The sequence below is a fragment of the Dermacentor andersoni genome, chromosome 4, assembly GCF_023375885.2.
Source record: "Dermacentor andersoni chromosome 4, qqDerAnde1_hic_scaffold, whole genome shotgun sequence".
NCBI classification, from domain to species: domain Eukaryota; kingdom Metazoa; phylum Arthropoda; class Arachnida; order Ixodida; family Ixodidae; genus Dermacentor; species Dermacentor andersoni.
In genome coordinates this window covers 188,551,624-188,577,532 of record NC_092817.1, presented here as the reverse complement: position 1 = coordinate 188,577,532, position 25,909 = coordinate 188,551,624, and the positions used below count along the sequence as shown (strand labels likewise).

Sequence of the window (25,909 nt, the reverse complement as noted above, 5' to 3'; positions counted from 1 at the left end):
TACTACGGAATCACTGGAAACTGTTCAAGGTACTGTAGCGATGTTGAGGAGCACAGGTTAATAAAACAACGATATTTATTAAGGGCACACCTGTTCTCAGAATGATAGCCTCCTAGATAACTTCTGCGCCTAGCGGATGACCGCAAAACGGTCGTAGTCTGTAGAAGCATCAGCTTACATAGGTTGAAAATCAGCATATTGAAAATAGCGACAACCCTCAGCAAGCGCTAAGCGATCATGGTATGGCATTGCCGCAGAGTAGCGGCAGCAGACGACCAAAGTTGTTTGCAATCTTCACATAATAGTATTGAGCGGCGGTCGTGGGCGGTTCAAATAGTGCACCTGCGTGACCTAGCTGGCAACCCCAATGTAAGTGGCGCCCTCCAGCAGAAGTTCCAGCAGCGGTTGCTTTTTATTGCTTCACTATTAATTCGGCAAGCATAACTATGCTGCTGCTCTTTTTTTGATGGCCATGCTTCTTTTGTCAGCAGCGAGCACCAAACACGTTCAAGTGTGCTCCAGACAACGATATGTAAGTGGCGCCACTGCCATAGTTCCTACGACGGCCGCTTCCCATTGCTTCGCCGATCCTCCAGCAGGCACCGAAGTTATCTAGGAAGCTATGCCACAACTCAGTCGCCACTGTCGTGGAAACTTCCCATTGGTTCGCCGATCATCAGGCAGGCACCGAAGTTATCTAGGAAGCTATGTCACAACTCAGTGGCTACTGTCGTGAAAACTTCCCATTGGTTTTCAAATCATCAGGCAGGCACCGAAATTATCTAGGAAGCTATGCCACAACTCAGTCGTTACTGTCGTGCAAACTTCCCATTGTTTGGCTGATCATCAGGCAGGCACCGAAGTTATCTATCCCTTTCGCTCTCACGGACGTACCGGTACGTCATCGCGCTTCCCCCTCCACAGTGTCACTGACGTACCGGTACGTTCTCTATCGTGCGTTCAAAATTTCGCGCCTGAGCGCAAAGCTGGCGCTCCTGGATTGGCCACGCCATCTGTTGACTCTTTCTACAAGTTCGTATATTCGCCCCGACCTGTGTTAACCTATGTATTGAAGAGTACGGTGCGACTGCCACTCCCCACTTTCTCTTTGCTGAGTGGCGCGGTAGCTCCGCGTACGCTGGATCATGCGTCGTGCGCGTGTGGTTATGGGTTCAAGGGTTGTTCTGCCCAACGTTTATAGATACTTTTTTAGTTCCGGAACTGCGCCTTCCCATGCGGGCGTGATTTCTTCCTAGGCGCTGAGAGGGCGCTGCGGTCGCGTATCTAAAGTATCTATAAACGTTGGTTCTGCCATCTCCGCTGGTTTGATGGTTTTTATTTTTCTTCTGTTGGTGTGTCTGCTACGGCGCGTCAAGTTTAGGCGCACGTGCCGTTGCCTCTCCGAAAAGAGTGATTCGATTGCTGCTTTCGCTCTCTCGCCGCACGCTCGCTTCCGACTTGCAGCAGTAAACGTAAAGCCCTTCGAACTTTCTTTAGCCTTTTTCCATCTCCCTCTGTCTTCTTGATCACGCAACGTCCCATTTCTCTCCGTTGTGCGGGCGACTGAAAGCGCATCCTCCCTGCGCGCGGTTACTTTCGGATGGCTGAGCGCGCGGGACCTTCGTCTGCTCATTGGAGCGGTGGCTCAATTCCGATTCAGAATACGAGCCGAGCTCGGATTCGGACTCGGACAGAGTCGCATGCGAGGAAGAGGGTTCTGCATCGTCAGATTCGGATGTTTAACGGATATTATAGTCAGGCTGATGATGATGATGATATTTACTAACAGCAGCTGCAGAACACTGAAATGTGCATATTGCATTGACTATGTTATTTGTATACCAATCATAATCAACAATAAATTGCTATGTTCATTCCCTGTTATGCTCGTTCCCTGAAACCAAGCCGACACTGGGGGTGCGTCACGGCCAGAAAGGTCCGACAGCGAAAGGGCTATGGAGCTTTGCCACAACTCAATCGCTACTGTCGTGAAAGCGCCCGTCAGTTGCGTTCGAAACTGGCGTCCAACTGCCTTCTATTTTCTCCTGGCGTGACCATTCGTGCGCGTAGCGCATGCGAGCCGGATCCAACCAGCTACTCGTGCTACAATGATCGCTGTCTGTTGTTACTTAACTACTCCACGGTACGGCGCGCTCAGTGTCCTATACGAACAACGATGGGCGTGGTATAGTATTGGGGGAGAGTACTTACGGAATCGCCATCTGTCGGAATCGCCTCCATTGCGTGTTATGAGGGATAACGCGGCACGCTCCTCATAAGTTTGGCTTGCGACGCTCAACTAAAACACCACGCAGCGATCCACCAGAAGATTTCTGTAAGTACTCTCATAACAAGGGAACCTTTTTACTGTCAAAATAATAATCTTGGGCAAACTGAAAGTACAGAATCGTTTACAGACACTGTCTTTTTACCGAATACGTACAGTAAACGCCATTGCGGGTGGTCGCCGCGATGGAGTCTCCCGAACCGGCTTCTTGCGTGAAAGGTAGGCAAACGCTGAGAGAAAACTATGTGAAATACATTCTTGTAGTGGGCTGTCTGTATAACCTAGTGGAGCATAACAGAATGAAGCCTCAATGCAGCGATCGCACGGGTTCGCAGCGACCGACTGCGCGTCTGCATGCACGTCCGCGCACAATGTTTCACTTTCGCTGCGTGCGCGTTTTCGCACCATGCCTAGAGCTTTAGGCCACAGTATATGAGCATTTGACAGAACACTAGCAACCATTGTTGCGTGGACGCTATCAGACCTGTTCAAAAACAATTTCTTTATAGAGACTTCGACGCCTACGGCGACTGAGATGTGCCGTCTCGGCGATTCAGTCTTTTTTGTCTTCTAAATCTTGGATGTTTCAATATTATTTCTCAGGTTGCGTGGCGCTGTATCTTTATCGGTCTTCTCAGCGCGCGATTTCCCTATGCTTCTCTTCCGTAATCCAGTGCATTACATCATAACACAAACATGACCATATGCCTTGCCTTGTTTTAATGTGCTTCTTACCACTTCCTTTCCATTCCAGTGAACTTGCCAGTATCTAGCATCAACAAGTTCATAGACCAAATAAAGCGTCATGACATTAGCCAGGCAGCGGGTGCGGGCGAGCGTATCACTGCGGATTTTCGGCTACTCACCGAACGTCGCCGTCGCGACGCCGTAGCAGAAATCTTCCTCGCGTCTGCGCTTGCTGCATACCCGAGTTGTAGCCGATGGCTGTTGGCAGTTCTAAGTTTCGCGAGCAACGCTTCACGCATCTTCTTGCCCTGCGGCTACGTGTGAATAAGGCTGACACCAGGCTCCATTTGCCTACGTCCGGCACTGCGGCACCGATCAGTAGCCTACCATGATGCGCGCCTCGAAAAGCAGCCACCATGTATTATAGTGCTTTCAAATGCTGTCAAGCAGATACCCAAGGCGGGAAAACACCACTTAATCGGAACCGCAGCGCAGGTCGGACATTAAACTTTGGTTTTCAGTTGGCGTCGGCAGTTCCGAAGCAGCCGACGGGGCCGCTGTGTCCACGTGATCCCTCATGCCACTTGACGCCGACGGTGGCACCTGCTTTTCCTGTGGTGAAGCTCATCCCCAATACTTGAATGTGGCCAAGTGTTCGGGGCAGTATCCCTCTGCTTAACACACCGGCCCGATGCGCGAGATAAAGTAAGGGTTCCTGAGGCGTTCTTTTCATTTCCTTTTTCATGGCCTCTTGTGGTACAGTTTCATGCGGACGACATATACAACTTCCGTGGAGTTGCGGCTTCTTGGGCTCTCGTGTCCAACGGATTTCACTTCGCAATGACGTAAATTATACGATGGAGTATTTCGTAAGGGCCGGACAATCGGCAGAGAAGCTTTTCAGACACTCCACAGCGTCACACTTGGGTCCATATCCACATATCCACACCTTGTCACAGGGCTAGTAATGAACTTCACTACGTCGCTGGTTGTACCGGCTGCAGTCGGTGCGTTGTTGGCAACCTATTTGGTATCTTGCCGTCTGTCGTGCTTCCTCGGCTCGTTGCACGAATTTATCTAGGTCAGGTCATCTAGATCATCTAGGTTTTCTTTGTCTAACGGCAACATAACATCCATAGGTGTGGTTACCGTTCGGCCGAATACAAGTTCAAACGGTGCGACTCGTGTTGTTTCTTGAACGGCAGTATTATACTGTCGCAGGTCACGAAGCACAGGGGCTTTATTGCGGGAAGTCGTAGTACAGCGTCGTACTCGAAACAGACGTGCAGGATGCAGGCCAGCACAAAAGAGCGTCTGTCTTCTCTTTATCGTGCTCGTACTCGATCGACCCGGTCGTCGTCTTTGTCGCCGTCGAACAGGGTGTAGTTGGCACAAATGGTGACGCGGCATTACTCTCCCTCCAGAGCTAGCATCGTCCCCATGTTCATCAAATGGTACTCGTTATACTCGATAAACACCTTGTTGGTTTCCACATAATTAAGACAGATACGGCTTCATTCGCACGACGTGCACGATCTCGGGCACCTGCTGGCGCTGTTTGTAGCTGCATGAACCGTTACCCACGACCTAGTAATTCACGTCGCTAATACGGCGCAGAACCTCGTATGGTCCGAAGTATCGGCGTAGAAGTCTCTCGGACAGACCTCGGCGTCGTACCGTGTGGATGTACAAGCGACGAATTGGTGCTGCAGATTATACCGTAGTGCGTCACGTTCTCGCTGTGCAGTTATTCTGACGCGCACGAGCTGTCATGCTTCCTCGGCGTGCTCAGTGAACTCTGCGGCATCTTTGCGTGAATCATTGTAGGCATGAGGCAGCATAGCATCAAGCATCGCAGTGACTTCTGGACTATGGATCGTAGCAAACGGCATCATTTTGGTTGTTTGCTGGCGTGCCCTATTATATGCGAATGTGACGTACGGCACTATTTTGTCCCAATTCTTGTGCTCCACATCGACGTACATGCAAAGCATGTCTGCGATAGCCTTGTTGAGGCGTTCTTTAAGCCCATTCTCTTGTAGGTGATAGGCTGCCGTCTTCCTATGTGCTGTGCCACTGAGTGTGAGCACAAAGCGCAAAATATCAGCTGTGAATGCGGTTCCTTTGTCGATGGTGAGGACCACTGGAGCACCGTGTCTCAGGACAAATTTCTCTATAAAGAACCATGCCGCTTCAGCTGCAGTGCCACTCGGAGTCGCCTTCGTTTCAGCGTATCGGGTGAGATAGTCCGTCGCGACTATGACCCATCGGTTGCCGCTGTCAGATATTAGAATAAGGCCAAGAAGGACTATTCCAATGTGAGTAAATGGCGTTTCCGGTACAGCGATGGGTTGCAGTAGCCCTGCGGATTTAGTCGGTGGTACTTTGCGTCGCTGGCACTCAAGCCAAGTTCGAACGTCATGTTTCATCTCTGCTGCGAGTCTTGGCCAGTAGAATCTTTCTTTGATTCGGCCAATGTTCGCGTGTAACCAAGGTGGCCCGACGTGGCTTCGTCATGGCATGATTGCAAGATTTCGTGGCGGAGATTTTCGGGAACTACTAGCAGATAGCTCTTCCCTATTGAAGAGAAGTCCTTCCTGTAGAGAATTCCATTACACAAACAGAATGAACGTACACTCCTTGAAAATGATCTCGAGACATGCGTAACTCGCACTTCAAAGAAATCTATGAGTGAGTTGAGCTCCCGGTCGTCTTCCTGTTGCACGAGAGAGGGCGGTCGCATCAACAACTCCTCAATTAAATTACGGGGTTTTACGTGCCAAAACAACTTTCTGATTATAAGGCACGCCGTAGTGGAGGACTCCTGAAATTTCGACCACCTGGGGTTCTTTAACGTGCACTTAAATCTAAGTACACGGGTGTTTTCACATTTCGCCCCCATCAAAATGTGGCCGCCGTGGCCGGGATTCCATCCCGCGACCTCGTGCTCAGCAGCCCAACACCAATCAACAACTCCTAAGAAACCTGCGTATTCGTTCCTCGTCGTCGCTCGGCGGTGCAATCGATGATCTCGGGTGGCAGTCGGCATCTAAGGGCTGCCTTCCCGAATGGTAGACTATAGTCAGGTCGTATTGTTGAAGCTGTAAGCTCCAGCGTGCCAAACGTCCAGAAGGGTCTTTCATATCGGCCAACCAACAAAGGGAATGGTGGTCGCTTACGACTTGAAAAGCGCGGCCGTATAAGTACGGGAGAAACTTCGCGACTGCCCATATGACAGCCAGAAATTCCTTCTCCGTAGTTGAGTAGTTGGACTCAGCACGTGACAGTGTTCTGCTCGTATGGGCAACTACTCTCTAGGCACCGTCTTGCCACTGAACGAGAACAGCGCCAAGGCCCACGTTGCTTGCATCTGTGTGGATCGCTGTTGATGCATCCTCATCAAAGTGAGCGAGTACAGGCGGAGTTTGTAGACGTTGCCGTAACTCGTTCGTTGCGGCTTCTTGCTCCTCACTCCATACAAATGCAACGTCTTTTCTTGTGAGGCGCGTGAGTGGAGAGGTGAGGTGCGCAAAATCCGCGACAAGTCGCTGCTAATACGCGCAGACCCAGAAAGCGTCTGACTGACTTCTTATTCGTTGGCCGTGGGAACTTTGTGACGGCTGCAATTTTATCCGGATCAGGGCTAACGCCGTCTTGACTGACGACCTGACCTAGGAACTGAAGTTCTTTAAACGCAAAGTGAGATTTTTCTGGTTTCAGTGTAAACCTGGCGGACTGTATAGCTTGAATTGACAGCAGCCGTTCTAGGTATTCTTCAAAAGTGGCAGAAAAAAGAATTACGTCATCGAGGCACACCAGGTAATTTTTCCACTTTAGACGGGTTATGAGAGTGTCCATGAGCCTTTGAAACGCGGCTGGAGCCTAGTATAAGCCGAAAGGTACAACCTTAAATTTGTAAAGCCAATCAGGCGTCACAAAAGCAGTCTTCTCTCGATCGCGCTCATCCGCCTCTATTTGCCAGTATCCACTTTTAAGGTCCATAGAGGAGAAGTAAAGCACATGCCGTAGCTTGTCCAAAGAGTCATCGATCCGGGGCAATGAATAAACATCTTTCTATGTGTAGATTTCCTGGAAGTAACCATCGCCACTACTGCGGGAAGTGACTACGAGTAGATCAACATCTCGGCAAGTGCTTCCATATCCATCCATAAAACGCCACATTTCGTGCCCGGTTCGCCGGCCGCCGCGTTAACCCTAACGCCGGTTCGGCAGCCCGGCATCTCTACCAACTCATCAGGCAGCTATGGAAATACAAGTGGAGGGGACTGAAATCGCCCCAGAAGAACTAAACGAGGCAGGATCGCTCGCCGCCCATAAGAACCTACAGCGAAGCAAACCAAGCCTTAACGAATCCAATGCCATACCGCGTAGAACTAATTCGGTAGCGCAGACGCCGTCGTCCCGTCCGCGTCGGCAAGTGCCGAAGCCCCCACCGCTGCCGGAAGACGACTTCAAAGTGGTTCTCTGACCGCGTGACGGATTCAATACAGCCAGCTGGAGCACCGCGCTCATCACCGACAACATCATGAGAACGGCCTCTCTGGAAGCGGCGACGCAACTAGAAGACACGATCCGAATCAACGCCAGCCAAAATATCATTGTCAGCACATCAAGAGAAGACAACGCCGTCAAGTACAGCCAAATCAAGGAGCTCAATTTACAAGAGAAGAGATTCAGCATAACTACCTACCTTACGGCGCCCGAAATCTCGGCCAAAGGAATCATCCACGGGATTCCGGACTACGACACACAAGATGAAATTATTAGAAGTTTGGCGTGTAATACCCCCCGGGTCCTGCACGCCAGGCGCATGGGCAAGACGTCCTCAGTTATCATCGTTTTTCAAGGTGAAGAAGTACCACACTACGTCAACTACCGAAATACTACGTACCGATGCCTTCTGTACAAGAAGAAGATCGAAGTGTGCGGAATCTGCCGAAAAGTCGGTCATGAAAAGTCGCGACGAGGTGTGCCCCACCCCGAACGAAAAATGTATCCGGTGCGGCAAGCAAAACCCGCCAACGGACCATGACTGTGAGATAGTATGCGCTATCTGCACCGGCAACCATCTCTCCGGCTCAAAGCAATGCAAGAAGCGTTTCCAAATCCCCTACATCATCCGACAACGACAGTGGCAGAAACTCTCGGTGGAAGAACAGAACCACCCCAACGAGCGCAGGCAAAGTAGATCGCGAGAACGCCGATCGACGCAGAACAGCCAAGATACCAGTGCAAGATTTTTTTCCCGGAGGATCCAGCAGTAGGAGCCGATCTCGATCTTACCCGAGACTAAGCTCAACTCCGAGTGCCACCGACTCCGACGGGACGTCGCGGAACCGGTCGAGTTCCGGGAGACGAACGACCCCGACTTACAGCGCTCCACAGGTGAGCTGGGCTAACATGGTCTCTTCTCCCAGTGCTCAGTATGCTAAGATGCAGGCTCTCGAGGCAGAACTCCAACAAATGAGGCAGTTAATAGAACAACAGAGAACCGAAATCACTAAGCAGCGTGCAGAAATCACCCGACTACAAAAAAGACAACAGGAGCGCAGTCAGACGCCGCGCCCAACCCCACCATCTAATCCCTCACCCAACACCACAGCACCACCACAGAAACGTAAGGCAGGAGATCGTACAGACAACTCTTCAGATATATCCCCAAGATTCGAGAAACTAGAACATATGATTACTGAACTTGCCAACCAGATGCTTCAGCAACATCAGGAGAATGGTGCCCACTTGCTACAAATAAGCGCACGTCTAGACGCTCTGGAAACCAGAACCGCCAACCTAGAGTCTCGGGTAGCCGCGACGGAAGCCAAAGTACTTCGCTAGGAGTCGAGATTTACATCCATGGCCTCCGGCTCCCTTAAGGGCGTGGCATCCAAACCCTATGACCGTCTGTCCCAATCCGAAATCTCAAAACCGATCGCTGAACCCCCGCCACCTCAAAATGGCTCACACTCCTAACTACAAGATCTGGCAGCGGAACTGCCGTGTGTTTCGCCGCAAACGGGGAAGCCTTCAGCAGTTCCGTGGGGGTAAGGCGGCCCCGGATGTCATTGCTCTTCAGGAGACGGGAGGCCACGCAAAATTGGCAGGGTACAAATCCTATAATGCTCCTGGGTCGGATTCCATCACCGCTATTCTAGTTCACAGAAATCTAACAGCCATTAAACATGATATTGAAGAAGTCGACATAGACAACGTCTTTATTGAACTCATCCCTAAACGTAAGGAGGATGAAAGAATATTCATTCTTAATGTCTATAGTAGCCCAAAGTGCCGACGTCACAAGTTCGGAACTCTATTCAGGAAGGCTCTCAGAATCTGCCAAAAAAAGGCCATATTATTGTTAGGTGACTTTAATGCTCCCCACACTGCATGGGGATACCGCACAGAGGTAGTCAAAGGTCTTAATCTTTGGCTAGAAGCCCAACAACAGGGAGTGACTCATCACAGACCCTCAGACACCCACCCGTATCGGGAATAGTGTCAGTGTTGACACCACTCCCGCCCTAACTTGCATCAAAAACATAGGCAACTGTGATGGGACTAATACCGGGGAAAGCCTCGGTAGCGATCATTATATCATAGAAATCCACATTCAGGCGGGTCCACCCCGGAAGAAGGGCAAACGAGTTTCGCTCACGGAATGGGACCGCTTCCGCCAGATTCGGGAGACAACCGCCACCGAGCATATAAACGATCTCGGGGCCTGGATCGGGGATCTCAGAGATTGCGTGAAACGCGCCACAAGAGCAATCCCTGAAGACGATGTCCTGGTCGAGGTGGATAGCCGCCTCCTACACTTGTGGGAAGCCAAAAAGAGCATGCAAACCCGCTGGAAAAAGAATAAACTAAATCGTACACTCCGCTTGCGCATCGCGCAAATCAACATAGAGATCGAAGAATACGCTAACCAATTAACCAAAAACCAATGGAAAAAGGTATGCGACAGCATGCAGGGACAACTCGGTCTAGACAAAACGTGGAATCTCCTCCGATATCTTATGGACCCGGATCAGAGGAAATGCCTCAATAAGATCACTCACCAATACCAGGGCACGAACGACGAGCTCCTAACAGAGCTCAAAACCCGGTACATAGGCACAAATGCACAAATCCCCCAGAAGCCATACACTGGTCCGGAGAATCTTAACCTAGACGCACCCATCCTAGAGGCTGAAGTGCGAGCCGTCTGGCTGAAACTCCGAACTAAATTTGCACCAGGCCCCGATGGCATAACAAATAAGACCCTCCGAAATCTTGCCCTGCCCTAACAGAGCACTTCAACCGTTGTTGGGAAACAGGTTCTATCCCCTCGCAATGGAAAGCATGCACAAATAATATTCATACCTAAACATGGTAAGCGACTACAGCTCGAGAACTTACGCCCGATCTCTCTGACCTCATGCGTAGGAAAACTGATGGAGCACGTTATACTTAACCGCCTCCATAATTCTGCGGAGGACAACTTATTCCCCAACTCCATAATTGGCTTTCCTCCAAAACTTTCCACGCAAGACATGCTTCAGCTTAAACATCAAGTTCTGGACCACATACCCAAGAATGGTACCCGGGCTGTCCTGGGCCTTGATCTAACAAAGGCCTTTGACAACGTAGCGCATCAGGCTATACTACAGAATCTGCAGTACCTAGGTGTGGGCCAGAGGACCTACAACTACATCAAAGGTTTCCTCAGCCACCGCACAGCGGAACTAAGAATAGTAGAACTACAATCGAACAAGATCCCTCTTGGAAGTCGTGGCACACCGCAAAGATCAGTCTTATCCCCCTTCCTCTCTAATTTAGCGATGATCCGATTACCGGAACAACTTAATCAGATTCCAGATCTACACCACACTCTGTATGCCGACGACATCACCCTGTGGGTGGTTAAAGGTAGCGATGGAGATATAGAAACCACGCTGCAACAAGCTGTAGACACGGTTGAAAAGTACGTGACCGACAAAGGCCTCGCCTGCTCCCCGCAAAAATCAGAACTCTTCCTACTCAGAGCCCCTACAAACCGCAAATCCGACACTGCGCCACCCCTAGAAATCACTGTGCGAGCCGGAGGAGGCGCGATCCCGGTGGTGACCACCATCCGTGTACTAGGCCTCTTCATGCAAGCTCACGGGCACAACGGCAACACAATTCATAAACTGGAAGCATGCGTTCAACAGACGATGCGACTCATTTCAAGAATTGCCAACCAACGCTCTGGCATGAAAGAAGCCAACCTCATAAGGTTGCTACAAGCCTTCGTTCTCAGCCGCATCACCTACATCACCCCGTACCTCTGCCTCAGAGCGGCTGAGAGAGAGAAAATAGAGGGAATTATCCGGAGGGCCTATAAACAGGCTACCTATAAGAACGGCCAACGCTAAATTGCTAGCCCTAGGTGTGCACAACACCCTCGACGAACTTGTAGAAGCGCACCTTATCTCTCAATACGAAAGGGTAGCTCAGAGTGCCGCCGGGCGAAACATCCTCCAGAATGCCGGCATCAACTACGATTCGGTGCAAAGCATTAAAGTAGCCATTCCTCACGATCAGAGGCGCCATCTCAAAATTAATCTACTCCCTAAAAACATGCACCCCGAATTCCACAAGGAAAGGAGGGTCGAGCGGTCCAAAGCCCTACATCAGAAATTCCACGCCTTCAAAGACGTAGTCTATGTCGACGCAGCAGAATACATAGAACGCAACTGTATGTCCCTTGCAGTGGTGGACTCCTCAGGTCAAATACGCGCTGGTGGTTCAATTCGCACCAGAAGCTCCGAAACAGCGGAAGAGGCGGCTATCGCTCTGGCAATAGCCTCCACACATTGTCATTACATTGTTAGCAATTCCAGAGCAGCAGTACGCAATATTGCGAAAGGTCGGGTCTGGGCTCCCGTAAAACACATAGTAGACACCAACCAACACCCACGACCAATCCAGATCATTTGGGCATCAGCACACTCCTCCCTACCCGGCAACGATGCCGCCCACACCGCCGCTCGAGGAGTCGCCAACCGAGCACCCGGACGGCTCACGCTAGGATCAGAGAGGGATCGCATGGTCAGTTGCCAGGAAATAACTCAGCACTACAGGTTAACCAGGGCAGTGTACCCGCCAGCACACAAATCGCTTAACAAGCGACAAGAAATAGCTTGCAGACGACTTCAGACGAACACCTACTCCAACCCCCTAGCCTATCACTACTACTACCCGGACCAATACCCTAATACATGTAAACATTGTAAGCAAAAAGCGGATCTATTCCATATTATGTGGTCGTGCCCAGCCGAAAAATCACACAAATCACAATATAAGTAATACTGAGCAGTGGGAGGCCGTGTTGCTCAGCTCCGACCCTGACCTGCAGGCCAAGGTCATCGAGATAGCTGAAGAAGCCGCCCGGGCTGCCTAATAACAAGGTCATCCGTCAATACTGTGTTTTCAAATAAAGTCTTTACTCACTCACTCACTCTATGTAACGTGATTCAACTTGCGATAATTAAGGCAGAACCTCAACGCACTAGCTTTCTTTTTTTTACAAGCACCACAGGAGATGCCCAAGGGCTCTTTGATGGCTGGATTACATCATCTTGTAGCATCTTTCAGACCTGCTGCTGCATTGCCTCACGTTCTTTGAACCACATGATACGGGTTCTGCCGAATGGATCTTCTGGATCTTCTGCCGAATGTGATGATGCGTTGTTTTGTCAGCGATGTTTGACCTACTCGCGACGTAGATGAGAAGCAGTCCTTAAACTCTTTCAGCAGTTCCATAAGATGGCGTCGTTCTCTTGTCGTTAAGCCCGGACCAACATCAACAGCGGGTGTACATGGTGTTGTACGAGCCTTGGCTTCTTGCAGGACAAAACAGTCTTGAGCATGGTCGATTTCATCTAGGTATGCGACAGTGGCGCCTTTACTGATGTGCCGACGTTCGTTTGTGAAATTTGTCAGGAGCACCTCTGCACGCCCGTCTAACGATGCCACGGCCGATGGCAACACCTTGGCAGAATAGAAGGGTTGTTACATGTTCCGCTACAGCGTCTTCTTTATACTGTTTGCCGCAACTTACGGAAACAAGTCTACATGATAGCGGTGGTATGCACACGTTCTCGTCGATAACACGTAAGGCTCGGCGTTGGGATTCTGTGCCATGGGTCGTATCTTTTTCAGGAGAAAATGTTACCACACCCTCGCGTATGCTCACAACGGCACCGTATTCCCGTAAGAAGTCCATTTCTAATATGAGTGATTTGCAGCAATCCGGCAGAATGCTACGTTCGCGATAGTGAGTCTTGCGGTACACTTGCCTGTAGGTGTCATTATCTGGCGTCCAGCATTTCGAATGTAAGGACCCGTCCATTCCATTCTTACTTTCTTGAGTTTGTCTAGCAGCGGCTCGCAAATTATAGAAAAATTCGCGCCCGTGGCGACTAGGGCCGTCACTTCGTGCTCGTCAATCGTTACAACGAGGTCAGCAGTCCCAGTTTTGTCGGCGTCCTTTTTCAGCAACGGTGGGCGATTTTCGGCAGCTCGAGAACCTGCAACCTACCCCCCAGATCTCGCTGTTTACAGTTTCCTGGCCGTGGGCTGGGACACAGACCTCTGGCGACATCAGTAAAACGTCGGTTGCTCGGCGAGGGAAAACGCGCTGGAGGCGGTGAGCGGGACCGTAGATTAGATGGGCTCGCTTGCCGGCCAGCATGGGTGTCGTCGAAGGAGGCACGCTTTTTTTTCATCGAACAAGCGACACGTAGCAGCATGTGGACTTCCCTGGTAGCCAGCTGGATGGTTGTTTAGTTAGTTCGTTAGTTAGTTTGGGTTTAGTGGCACAAAGGCAACTAGGGCTATGCTGCGTCAGTCACAACACAAAATAAAACGGAACGTTAGGGCACGTAAACCTGCATTACATTATAGTTGGCGTAAATAACCAGTTTTTTCTAAAAATTCGAAGAGGTTGGGAAATGGCACTAGGGGGTCATCTGCTAGTAATAGGGCAGGGTGTAATGGAATGTGCAAATTATACAGGCTGTGTAAAAACCTCCGTCTCAGTGTATCGATGTGTGGACATGTTATTAAGATGTGCATGACTGTAAGAGCTTCATTACGTCTTTCGCAAGTTGGCGGGTTTTCTTTTCGGAGAAGGAAATTGTGCGTCAGATATGTGTGTCCAATTGGAAGTGGACACAAGATCACCTCGTAGAATCGTTGCTGGTGACTGCATGATTTCCACTCGCCAATTACAGGTTTAATTAGATGAAGCTTGTTGCTTAAACAATTGTCCCAATCGCGTTGACATTTTGACTTCAAGGCCTTCCGAATCGCATTGACACTGCCTTTACATGGAAGTGCTGTATTTTGAATGTTTTTGTACGCTGCCATTGATGCGCATCTATCCGCTGCTTCGTTACCCAATATTCCAACATGGCTTGGTACCCAGCAAAACTTAATTGATCTGCCATATTTGTTTGACGTTAATGCATTAAAAATATCGCCTAACAAGGGTTCACTTTGGGATTTCATGTGTAGAGCTTTCAGTACGCTTAATGAATCTGTGTATATGACAGTGTTTTCAAGTTTGTCAGCAATGATCTTTTGAACTACCGTCCATATTGCGTACACTTCGGCTGTGTAGACAGAGGCATGCTGAGGTAATCGAATACTTGTTTCCCAATTTTCTGTTACGGCCCCTACACCCACGTGTTCCGTTTTAGAGCCATCAGTATAAAATTCTATGTAGTTTATATACTTGTCTTGAAGAGCGCGGAATTCTTGTATAATGTATTGATGTGGTGTGTCTCTTTTCTCTAAATGTGTTAGTGTCCAATCACATAACGCTATGTAATCACACCACGGGGGTAAACGTTCTGGCTTTCTGGAAACCTGGAGGGCTTCCCGAGGGATGTCATAATGCCGACAGTATTCCTCGTATCGCAAAATAAGCGGCCTAATAATGTTTGGTTTAATTGTATAATGTAAGCGTGAGCTGCACTGTGTGACGATGTTGTAGCATATATGTTGTGGTGAGGATCGTATTCTGAGTATGTAGGAAAAAGTTAGTAGCGCTCTGCGATGCTGTAAAGGAGGCTCATTACATTCAACATGTAAGCTCTGTATAGGTGATGTTTTGTAAGCACCGCATGCCAGTCGTAGTCCTAGGTTATGGAATGAATCAAGTCGTCGGACGTAAGATAGTCTGGCTGAACCATATGTAATGCTACCGTAGTCTAATATGCTACGCACGAAAGTGCGGTAGATGTGTAGCAGGCATTTACGGTCAGACCTCACCGTTTCCGGGAGAGGATTTCTAGAACGTTAAGTGCATTGTTCGCTTTGATTTTAATACTATTGATGTGTGCGAGAAAGTTAAACTTTTTATCAAACCGAACACCCAGAAACTTGTGTTCTTGTTTCACTGGTAGTGTGGCATCCTGTAGTTTAAGGATGGGATCTTGTTGTAGGCCTCTTTCTTGTGTAAAGACAACACTAATCGTTTTTTCACTTGAGAAGCGAAAGCCGTTTTCAGATGCCCGCTGCGTTAGTTTGTTTAATGTAATTTGAATTTGCCGTTCGCAGGTTGCCATGTTCGATGCACGACACGAAATTTGCAGATCATCCACTTATCAGGAACGCATTACGGAAGATGGAATACGTTATTGAGCGAGTTCATTTTCACGACAAACAATGTTGTGCTTAATACGCATCCCTGAGGTACACTGTTTTCTTGAATAAATACGCGGGAGAGCACCGTTCCTAAACGCACTTGGAATGTTCGATCGGACATGAAATCAGCAACACATTTACGCATTCTACCGCGGATCCCTAAATCCGCTAAATCCTTAAAATACCATACCTCCAGCTTGTGTCGTACGCCTTTTCTAGATCAAAGAAAACAGTGAGACAGTATTGCTTGTGTAGAAAGGCCGCACGTATCTCGTGTTCTAGCCGAACTAACTGATCTGTCGTAGAGCAGCCTTTCTTGTACCCACACTGATGATTGTCGAGCAGGTTCTCAGTTTCGAGGACGTATGCTAATCTGATGTTTATAATGGATACATAGGACTTGGCAAGACAGCTTATTAGTGCTGTAGGACGGTAGCTGGTAGCTGTTGTAGGATGCTTTCCAGTTTTCAAGAAAGGGATAATAATGGCTTTGTTCCACTCAATCGGCATTCTTTCTGTTTCCCAGATTACGTTGAAAAAGCGGAGCAATGTCTTAACTGCTTTTGGAGATAGGTATGCGAGCATTGTGTAATTTACTCTGTCCGGACCTGGCGCTGTTTTTTTGCCATGAATGAATGAATGTGTGTGGTTTAGTGGCGCAAGGGCCAGATATGGCCAAAGAGCGCCAAGATAGTGTTAGTGATTTCGCGGCGATGATGATGAGTTCTGTGAAGATGCGACTTGGCTGTAAAGGGGCCTAAAAATAGTTGCTGTAAAGTGCGTAAAATCTAAGTGCTATAAAATTATGGCGATGACTAATGACGAATACTATGAACATTAAAATCCATCGTAGAAGAATGATGCATTATTTAAAATATGCGAGATGTTAAATTGCTTACAGCACTACTGCCTCGCCAGAGCCCTTGAACCACAAGGGCCTAGAGGCATGTGCTACTCAAAATAATTATCACAGCGGCATCCTCTGAAGAGAGGAGGTGCTACGAACGTGTGGGGCTAATAACATGCAACACAACATCTTTCAAACAACCAAGGACTGCGTTGGTGTCAAAGAGTGGTTCTGGACCGAGTAACATAACAGGATGAAGAGGGATGTGCTGCCGGTATGCTAAGAGAAAATGTTTCTTTCAGATTCGGCTTCCCGACACTCCAGTAGGACGTGGAGGACGGTCAGCCTCTCCCCGCATCTACCACAGGTTGGAGGCTCGTTTCCCGTGAGTAAAACGTTATGTGTGCCAAATGTGTGTCCTAGTCGTAGACGTCATAATAGGACATCTGTCCGGCGGGATTTTGTTACAGGAGGCCAGAAACCTAATTGTGGTTTTATTACATGCAGCTTATTATTTGTTTCCAGGTCCCACAAGCGTTGCCAGTAGTTTCGCAGTTTTCTTCTTAAGAAAGGCTTCAGGTCTGCGACAGACACCGAAGCAGTAGGATTAACTGCATTCATTGAAATTGATGTGGCCATCTCGTCCGCTAGAACGTTACCCTCGATGCCCCTATGTCCAGGCACCCAGCATATAATCACATGTTCGTCAGATATATATGCTTCGCACAGGACAGAGTAGAGTTCATTAATTACCGGATTTTTGTGGTTACAGAATGACAACAAGGCCTTCAAACACTAAGGGTGTCCGTATATATAACTTATTTCTGGAGTTTTGATTTCTTTATATGCTTTACAACCGACAACAGTGCGTAGGCCTCAGCCGTAAAGATACTGGTTTCCGGATGTAGTACATCGGATTCCGAGAAGGATGGACCGACGGCTGCATAGGACACCCCGTCGTGTGACTTCGATGCATCTGTGTAGAACGCCGTGCAGGAGTATTTGTACAGGGGTTCCCGGAAATGCATTTGGATTTCAATCTCTGGAGCATTCTTTGTGACCTGCACAAAAGATATATCGCATTGTATGAGCTGCCACTCCCAAGGAGGTAGCAGCTTGGCTGGATGCATTACGCGGAGCTCGAGGAGTGGGACATGCGTTTCATCACTAAGCTTCCTCACACGCAGCGAGAAAGGCTGTCTTACGGAGGGACGATCATGAAAGAGTGTAGCATATGGCATATCGTTAATGGTATTAAAACACGGATGTTGACGATTAGAGTGGACTTACAGAAAATATGTTTGGCTGATGTATGTTCTCTGCAGATGAAGTGACCACTCATTTGATTCTGCATATAAACTTTCAATGGGACTTGTTCTGAAAGCTCCAGTGGCCAGTCGGATTCCCAGATGGTGAACCAGATCTAGCATTTTTAGCGCGCTCGGGGCTGCAGAATCATAGATCACGGCACCGTAGTCCAACCGTGATCGAATGAGGCTCTTGTAAAGATTCATTAAACATTTCTTGTCGCTGGCCCATGTTGTGTGGGAGAACACTCTAGGTAAGTTCATTGTTTTTAAGCATTTGACCTTGAGGTACTATATGTGTGGAATAAAAGTTAATTTAGAATCAAGTATGATGCCTAAGAACGTGTGTTCTTTGTTCACAGGAATTCGCTGACCATACATTTCGATACTGGGTTCTGCAATGAGCCCTCTCTTTCTTGTGAAAAGCACACAAGAACTTTTGTTGGGGTTCGTTTTCTTCTGCCCATTTGGACACTTTGTTCAAGCCCTGTTGTACTTGCCTCTCACATACTGTGAGGTTGCAGGATTTGAAACCCATCTGTATGTCGTCTACGTAAACAGAATAAAAAATGGCTGGCGGTAATGAAGCACGAAGGGTGTTCATTTTCACGATGAAGAGCGTGCAGCTAAGTACACATCCTTGAGGTACACCAGTTTCCTGTATAAAAGGTCGCGACAATACATTGCCGACTTTCACGGGGAATGTATGGTTGGACAAATAGCTTTCTATTAGGACGAGCATATTGCCACGGATGCCAATTCCCGACAAGTCTCTCAAGATTCCATAGCGCCACGTAGTGTCGTACGCCTTCTCCATATCGAGGAATACGGATAGGAAATATTGTTTATGGAGAAAGGCGTCGCGAATGTTTCCCTCAATGCCCACAAGGTGATCGGTTGTGGACCGCCCTTCTCTGAGGCCACACTGAAAGGGGTCGAGCACATTGTTGAGTTCAAGGAAATGAACAAGTCTGCGGTTAACCATTTTTTCAAAAAGCTTACAAAGACAATTTGTAAGAGGTATCGGACGGCAACTTGCCGCCAAGGAAGGGTCTTTACCCTGCTTAAGAACAGGGACCACAATCGCTTCTTTCCATGTAGATGGGAGGTATCCCATAGTCTAAATAGCGTTGAAAAGTGTGAGTAGTGTAAGTTTGGTGTCAGTATGTAAGTTTCTGATCATTTCACACATGACTCTATCAGGTCCCGGTGCAGTGCTTTTGCATGTGTTCAAGGCAGCTCTCAACTCAGCAATATTGAAAGGTCGCTTATAGGATTCATTCTGTCTGGATTTTCGTATTATTGGCTTACATTCTTCTATTTGTTTGTATTTCAAGAAGGATTGTGAATAAGGGTTTGAACTCGACACGCTCTCAAAGTGTTCCCCAAGTGAGTCTGCCTGATCTTTCAGTGTTTCACCTTGTGTGTTTACCAAAGGAAGTGAATATGTTTGTCGCCCCTTTATCCTATTAACCCTGTTCCAGACTTTGGCCTCATCTGTATACGAGTTGATACCGGATAAAAACTTCTGCCAACTCTCTTCTAGCCTCTCGGCGTGTTCGCCTACCTTGCGATTTCACTTTCTTAAGGTTAAACAGATTCTCCGCAGTGGGAGAGGCGCGTAGCAACCCCCCACGCTTTGTTCTGTTTCTTACGAGCGATCCTACAGTCGTCGTTCCACCACGGGACACGCCGTTTGCATGCCAAGCCATTTACATGTGATATACATTTAGTTGCGGCATCTATTATGAAGACTGTAAAATATTCCACAGCAGCATCGATTCCTAACGAGGATATGTCATCCAATAAAACATTACTTAGAGTTCGGAATTTCTCCCAGTCAGCTGTATCAATCTTCCACTTAGGAGGCTGTGGTGGATATTCGTTTTCTTTCGGTGTTCGTAGCAGTATGGGGAAGTGGTCGCTTCCGTAAGGATTGTTTGTAACTTCCCATTCGAGTTCAGGCAGAATAGAAGGAGAAACTATGCTGAGATCAATTGAATAAAAGGTTTTGTTGGCAAGACAGTAATATGTGGGTCCTTTCTTATTCAGATTGCACGCACCAGAAGAGAAAAGGAATATTTCAACAAGTCGTCCTCGCGCATCTATACGAGGGTCGCGCCACAGGTAGTTGTGTGCATTGAAATCGCCAAGAACAATATAAGGTTCTGGCAATTCATCTATGAAGGACTGAAATTCATGTTTAGTTAATTTGTAATGTGGGGGTATGTAGAGCGAGCACACAGTGATAAGTTTGTTTAGGAGAACAGCACGAACCGCCACTCCTTCAAGGGGCGTTTGTAGCTGCAAATGTTGACACGCTATGTCTTTCTGAATAACAATGGCAACACCGCCCGATGATGCGAGAGCATCATCGCGATCTCTGCGAAACGTAACATACCGTAGGAGGAAATTTGTGTGTTTCGATTTTAAGTGTGTTTCCTGTAAACACAGCACCTTTGGATTGTGTTTTTGGATGAGTTCCTCCACATCATCAAGGTTTCTAAGAAGTCCTCTGACGTTCCATTGAATTATTTGTGTATCCATATTGGAAGTCAATAGGTGCTCTGTGTACGGAAACGGAAGTTATGCCTTAGATTACAGAGCCCTTTCGAGGCCCTGTAATCGGGGTTTTCCCCTTTCTGGAGCGTTCGAGGTAGCCTCGCCGCTCCTTAGGCGCTTGGTGCGCCTTGAGGATGGGTGTAGTGTCCATTGCCTCTTGTGAGGCGCCGGACACGTGCTCTTGCGAGCGGGAAGTTACCAGCGAGGGTCCCGCCTTGTAGGGCAAGACCCCTGCGCTCACCAGCCCGGAGGTCGATGGGGCTCCCTGAGGGATTTGGCTGCGCTGGCCGTTGCCAGTGCTGGAAGGGGCCGGGGAGGTTGGGGCAGCCTCAGCTGCGCCCACCTTCGGGGTCGATGGCCCTGTCTGCTGAGCTGACGGAGGAGCGCTAGCTGCAACCGCCACGAGGGCAGATGGCGTAACTGCCGACTCACGGCTTGTGGGTCGTACAGCCGCCGGAGGCCGTTGTGACGCTGCCCCCTGACGCGCCACTTCGGCAAAGCTTTTCTTTGGCAGGTAGGATACCCGCCTGCGTGCCTCTTTGAACGATATATTCACTTTTACTTTGATCGTTACAATTTCTTTTTCCTTCTTCCAAGAGGGGCACGACCGAGTACGCGGCGTGATCCCCGTCAGTTTACACAGTAGAGAGCGTTCTCACAAGCTTCAGAGGTGTGTTCTCGGGCATTACATTTAGCACAAGTTTGGCGGCCTCGGCAGCTCTGCGAGCTGTGGCCGAAACGCTGGCATTTGAAACAACGTAGCGGGTTTGGCACGGAGCTTGATGTACCCGGCCTCGATTGACTCGGGCAGGACACTTGAACCAAAGGTGATTATTAAGTGCTTCGTCTGAATCTCTTTACCATCTCGCCTCATCTTAATTCTTCTGACATTGATCACATTTTGTTCGCTGAAGCCCTCCAGGAGTTCCGCTTCAGTCAGCTCAAACGGATCATCGTCCGACACAACACCGCGGGTGGTGTTCGTTGTACGGTGCGGGGTTACTGTTATTTGGGTCTCCCCAAATGACACTCACTAGCTTCGGTAGTTTGTCATATTGCTTCTGGTCGCGGAGTTCCAAGAGGAGGTCACCGCTTGCCATCCCCGACACCTTGTAACCTGGTCCAAAAACAACAGTCAAGGACTTTTAGACAAGGAATGTTAAAATGTTTAGCACTGCTCTGTTTGGCTTTTCAGAATGAATAACGTGGAAGCGGGGAAAATTCTGGATTTGGTGTCCAAAAAACTTGAAGACATCTTCGGTGCGCCCTCGTTTCTGAGGGCGATCAACAAGGGAGGGGAAAGATGATGATGATGATATGTGGTGTTTAATGGCGCAAGGGCCAGGTGTGGCCAAAGAGCGCCATGACAAGTGGTGATGTTGATGTATTATGGAGATGTCACTTGGCTGTAAAGTGGCCTAAAAATAGTTGCTGTAAAGTGCATAAAATCTGCGTGATATAATATTATGGCGATGACTAATGACGGATACTATTAACATTAAAATCCATCGTAAAAGAATGACATAGAATTGAAAATATATGAAATGGTAAAAATAGCTGGAGCACTGTTGCCTCGCCGGAGCCCTTGAAACACAAGGGCCTAGAGGCACGTGCTATACGAAAGAACTATCACAGCGCCATCCTCTGAAGAGAGGAGACGCTACGAACATGTGGGGCTAACAACATGCAATACAACATCTTTCAGATAACTTAAGACTGCATTGGTGTCAAATAGCGGTTCTGGGCCGAGTAACATTAATGGGTGAAGGGGAATGTGCTGCCGGTATGCTAATGAAAAATGTCTATTTCTCTCAGATTCGGCTTCCCGACACTCCAGGAGGACGTGGAGTACGGTCAGCCTCTCCCCGCATCTACCACAGGTTGGAGGCTCACTTCCGGTCAGTAGAAAGTTATGGGTGCCATATGTGTGTCCTATTCTTAAACGACAGAATAGGACATCTGTTCGGCGCGATTTTGTTGTAGAGGGCCAGAGTCCTAACTGTGGCTTTATTAGGTGGAGCTTATTATCTTTTTCCGCGTCCCACATGCGTTGCCAGTGGGCCCGCAGCCGCCTTCGCAAGAAAGGCCTCAGATCTGTGACAGGCACCGCAGCGGTAGGGTTAACGGCTTGCGATACTATAGACGTGGCCATCTCGTCCGCCAGAACGTTGCCCTCGATGCTCCTATGGCCAGGCACCCAGCATATAATGATATGCTGGTTAGATATGTACGCTTTACACAAGACGGAATATAGTTCATTAAGTACTGGATTTTTGTGTCTATAGGGTGACATCAAGGCCTTCACGACGCTTAGGGAGTCTGTATATATCGCTGATTTTTGAAGTTTCGATTTTCCTATGTGATTTACAGAAGACAGTACTGCGTAGGCCTCGGCCGTAAAGATACTTGTTTCCGGATGCAGTACACCAGATTCTGAGAAGGATGGGCCGAAGGCAGCATAGGACACCCCGGCATTTGACTTCGAAGCGTCTGTGTAGAACTCTGCGCAGGAGTGCTTGTGCTGGAGTTCAAGAAAATGCATTCGGATTTCTATCTCTGGTGCGTGTTTTGTTACTTCTAAAAAGGATATGTCACATTCAATCAGCTGCCACTCCCAAGGTGGTAACACCTTGGTTAGATGCATTAGGCGAAGCTCGAGGAGTGGGACACGCATTTGATCACTGACCTCCCTCACTCGAAGCGAGAAAGGCTTTCTTACAGAAGGACGATTATGGAATAGTGTAGTACATGTCATATCGGTAACAGTGTGGAAACATGGATGTTGATGATTGGAATGTATTTTCAGGAAATATGTAAGGCTGATGTAAGTTCTTTGTAGATGGAGGGACCATTCATTTGATTCCGCGTATAAGCTTTCAATCGGGCTAGTTCTGAAAGCGCCAGTGGCTAAGCGGATACCTAGATGGTGGACAGGATCTAGGATTTTTAGTGCGCTCGGAGCGGCTGAGTTATATACAACGGCGCCATAGTCCAATCGTGATCGAATTAGGCTCTTATAAACGTTCATCAAACACTTCCTGTCGCTACCCCATGTTGAGTGGGATAGAAGTTTAAGTAGGTTCATTGTCCTTAGACATTTTTCTTTAAGATATTTAATGTGCTGTATAAAAGTAAGCTTGGAGTCTAGTATAATACCTAGAAATTTGTGTTCTTTGTTGATAGGTATTTGATGTCCACAGACTTGAACACAAGGATCTGGAACCAGGCCTCTCTTTCTAGTAAAAAGAACACAGGAACTTTTCTGGGGGTTGATTTTGAATACGTTTTCGTCTGCCCACTTGGAAACCTTGTTCAAGCCCTGCTGTACCTGTCTCTCGCATACTGTGAGGTTGCAGGATTTGAAGCCTATTTGTATATCGTCTACGTATAAGGAATAAAAGATGACCGGTGGCAGTGAAGCACGTAGTGTGTTCATCTTAACGATGAAGAGAGTGCAACTCAGCACGCCTCCCTGGGGTGCACCAGTTTCCTGCGTAAAAGGACGTGAGAGTGCATTACCAACTTTTACTCGGAAGGTACGATTTGACAAATAGCTTTCAATAGTGTTCAGCATATTTCCACGGATGCCCATTCCTGACAAGTCTCGCAAGATCCCGTAACGCCATGCTGTGTCATACGCCTTCTCCATGTCGAGGAATATTGATAGGAAAAACTGTTTATGAACAAATGCATCGCGGATATTTCCTTCCATGCGCACAAGGTGGTCGGCAGTCGATCGTCCTTCTCTGAATCCACACTGATTGGGATCGAGCATATTGACGAGTTCAAGGAAGTGTATAAGTCTGCGATTAATCATTTTTTCGAAAAGCTTACAGAGACAATTTGTAAGAGCTATCGGTCGGTAACTTGCCGCCAAGGAAGGGTCTTTACCCTGCTTAAGAATAGGGACCACAATCGCTTCTTTCCATGAGGATGGGAGGTATCCCGCAGCCCACATAGTGTTGAAAAGTGTGAGAAGTGTAAGTTGTGTGTCAGTATGTAAGTTTCTGATCATGTCATACATGACTCGGTCAGGTCCCGGTGCAGTGATTTTGCATGTGTTCAATGCAGCTCTCAACTCGGCAACACTGAAGGGCTGGTTATACGGTTCATTCTTTCTGGATTTTCGTAAGATTGGCTTGCGTTCTTCTATTTCTTTAAGTTTCAAAAAGGATTGGGAATAGTGAATTGAGCTCGACACGTGCTCAAAGTGCTCCCCAAGTGAGTTTGCCTGAGCTTGCAGGGTATTGCCTTCTGTGTTTACCAAAGGCAGTGAACAGCACTAATTTAATTTAAAATATGGATACACAAATCATTCAATGGAATGTCAGAGGTCTACTTAGGAATCTTGATGATGTTCAAGAACTCATCCATAAACACAATCCCAATGTGCTGTGTTTACAGGAAACACACTTGAAATCAAAATACACAAACTTTCTTCGACAGTATGTTACATTTCGCAAAGATCGCGATGATGCTGTCGCATCATCGGGCGGTGTTGCAATTATAATTCAAAAAAGCATAGCTTGTCAACGTGTACAGCTACGAACAGCCCTTGAGGCAGTGGCGGTTCGGGCTATTCTGCTAAACAAACTTATCACTATTTCCTCGCTTTATATTCCCCACATTATAAACTAAGCAAACATGAATTTCAGTCCTTTATAGATGAATTGCCAGAACCCTATGTTGTTCTTGGCGATTTCAATGCGCATAACTACCTGTGGGGCGACCCCCGTATAGATGCGCGAGGACGTCTTGTCGAACAATTCCTTTTTTCTTCTGGTGCGTGTCTGTTGAATAAGAAGCAACACACATATCACTCTCTAGCAAACAGAACCTATTCTTCCATAGATCTTAGCATAGTCTCCCCGTCTGTACTGCCTGAACTTGAATGGGAAGTTACCGACAACCCTTACGGCAGCGACCACTTCCCTATACTGCTAAGATCACCTAAAGAAAACGAATATCCACCACACGCTCCTAGGTGGAAGATTGAGACAGCTGATTGGGAGAAATTTCGATCTCTTACTAGTATCTCATGGGCTGACCTATCTTCCTTAGGAATTGATGCTGCAGTCGAGTTCTTTACAGCATTCATATTAGATGTCGCATCTAAATGCATATCAGAAGTAAATCGCTTGGCGTGCAAACGGCGTGTCCCGTGGTGGAACGACGATTGTAGGATCGCTCGTAAAAATCAGAACAGGGCGTGGGGGTTGCTACGCGCTTCTCCCACTGCGGAGAATCTTAGCAATTTTAAGAAAGTAAAATCCCAAGGTAGGCGAACCCGCCGACAGGCCAGACGAGAAAGTTGGCAGAAGTTTCTATCGCGTATCAACTCGTTTACTGATGAGGCCAAAGCCTGGGACAGGGTTAATAGAATAAGAGGGCGGCAAACAAGGGAGGGGAAAGAAGTTTCCATGAAAAAATGTGTACATTCGGCAACAGCGCCGACCGCCCGCCACGGAGCCCAACGAGGGGACGCGGCAGAGCTTGCCTACAAGTCTGCACGACGCCAGTCGTAAC

General features: G+C 48.1%; 1 protein-coding gene and 1 pseudogene across 2 annotated transcripts in view; one reads left to right on the top strand and one right to left on the bottom strand.

The window, feature by feature from the left end:
- LOC126531878 (uncharacterized) overlaps positions 1-25,909 on the bottom strand; it is a 117,116-nt gene that overhangs the window by 42,040 nt on the left and 49,167 nt on the right. The window lies entirely within an intron of this gene.
- On the top strand, positions 7,239-8,259 carry LOC140217063 (uncharacterized; annotated as a pseudogene).